The sequence below is a fragment of the Schistocerca nitens genome, chromosome 2 (assembly GCF_023898315.1).
Source record: "Schistocerca nitens isolate TAMUIC-IGC-003100 chromosome 2, iqSchNite1.1, whole genome shotgun sequence".
Taxonomy (NCBI): domain Eukaryota; kingdom Metazoa; phylum Arthropoda; class Insecta; order Orthoptera; family Acrididae; genus Schistocerca; species Schistocerca nitens.
This window is the reverse complement of record NC_064615.1, coordinates 804475664-804477393: the sequence shown is the minus strand read 5'-3', so window position 1 is coordinate 804477393 and position 1730 is coordinate 804475664. Positions and strand designations below refer to the sequence as shown.

The 1730-nt window shown below is 47.1% G+C and overlaps 1 pseudogene; it reads left to right on the top strand.

Moving 5' to 3' along the window:
* Positions 1-757: 757 nt before the first annotated feature.
* On the top strand, positions 758-875 carry LOC126237765 (5S ribosomal RNA; annotated as a pseudogene).
* The last annotated feature ends 855 nt before the right edge of the window (positions 876-1730 follow it).

Below are 1730 nucleotides of genomic sequence, written 5' to 3'. Positions count from 1 at the left end.
TTCCATCCGTTTTGCTTTCTGCTCGTCTGTGAGTTTGTGCGGCACAAATCGGGAGCAGATCTTCCGCTTACCTTAATCATCGCGGACGATGGTGTGCACCGTGTCCTTGCTAATGCCCAATTCCTGCGCAAGCAATCTGCGATTCCGTCGTCAATCTTGTGTCACCATTTGTCGCACTTTCTCGACATTTTCTGGTATTCCGCGTGTAGATGGCCGACCTGAACGTGGCTCATCCTCAGTTGTTTCGTTCCCTTCACTGAAGCATTTAAACCATTCGTAAACATATTTTTTGCTCACGGCTTCCCTCCCGTACGCCTGCACCGACATACCATCTGCAAAAATGGTTCAAATGGCTCTGAGCACTACGCGACTTAACTTCTGAGGTCATCAGTCGCCTAGAACTTAGAACTAATTAAACCTAACAAACCTAAGGACATCAGACACATCCATACCCGAGGCAGGATTCGAACCTGCGACCGTAGCGGTCGCTCGGCTCCAGAACCGCACGGCCACTTATGCCGGCTGGCGGTTAATATTCCTTTGATTTAGTAAGGTGTTATTACTGAAGCCGACCATACTAAAACAACAATTTGAATTGTTTGTAATGTAAATAAGCTCACCGGACAAAAAATTACTCACCCAGTATGCACACACTGATGAATTGTTAAGCCTTCACAGATGGCGCAGAGATGTGTTCAGTTGATGAGATGTTGGTGTTGGACAGACAAGAATTTAATAAATGTATTACCTGTAAGAGGCCAACGGCCTTCCCGCAGTGGTAACACTGGTTCCCGTCGGATCACCGAAGTTAAGTGCTGTCGGGCTGGGCTAGCACTTGGATGGGTGACCATTCGGTCTGTCCAGCGCTGTTGGCAAGCGGGGTGCACTCAGCCCTTGTGAGGCAAACTAACGAGCTACTTGATTGAGAAGTAGCGGCTCCGGTGACAAAAACTGACAACAGCCGAGAGAGCGGTGTGCTGACCACATGCCCCTCCATATCCGCATCCAGTGATGCTTGTGGGCTGAGGATGACACGGCGGCTGATCGTTACCGTTGGACCTTCATGGCCTGTTCAGACAGAGTTTAGTTTTTATTATATATATGAGGAATGGAAGATGGTGATAATGGATGAGCATAGAAGAAAACTTTTCAGCAAATAATGGTGATGCATCAGGATTGACTGAGGAAGTATTTTGCAAATCATAGAGACTACTGCCTGTGCTGGGAGCTATTCATGTTTTTTGGAGATGGCCAGTCAATCCACAGTGCAAGAGACCACTGTGTCCTCTTCCACTACCCCAGACTCAATGTAACATAGGTGCTCGCCTTGGTGTATGGGACTCTGAATGAGGATGTGGAAACACATTTTGTTAACCTTTCCGATCACATGTGTGTGTGTGTGTGTGTGTGTTTACTTTGTTGTGTGACCTAGTTCACAATACCACTCGAAACTGGTAGGGAACTGTCACACAGTTGCTGCCAGAAAAGTGTATAACTGCTGAGGAACTTGTACACACACATACATAAGAGGTAAGAAACGACAGGACAGCAAACTATCACTAAAGTGTAGGAACAGTTGCCTCCTGCCCATCTACAATTGAGACAGCTGCTGAGGAACTTGACATGCACATACATACATGGTAAGAAGGATAGGACAGCAGAGTATAGCTGCAGTGTAGGAAGGGTAGCCTCCTACCGATCCACACGTGAAATAGTTGCAGAGGAAGTTG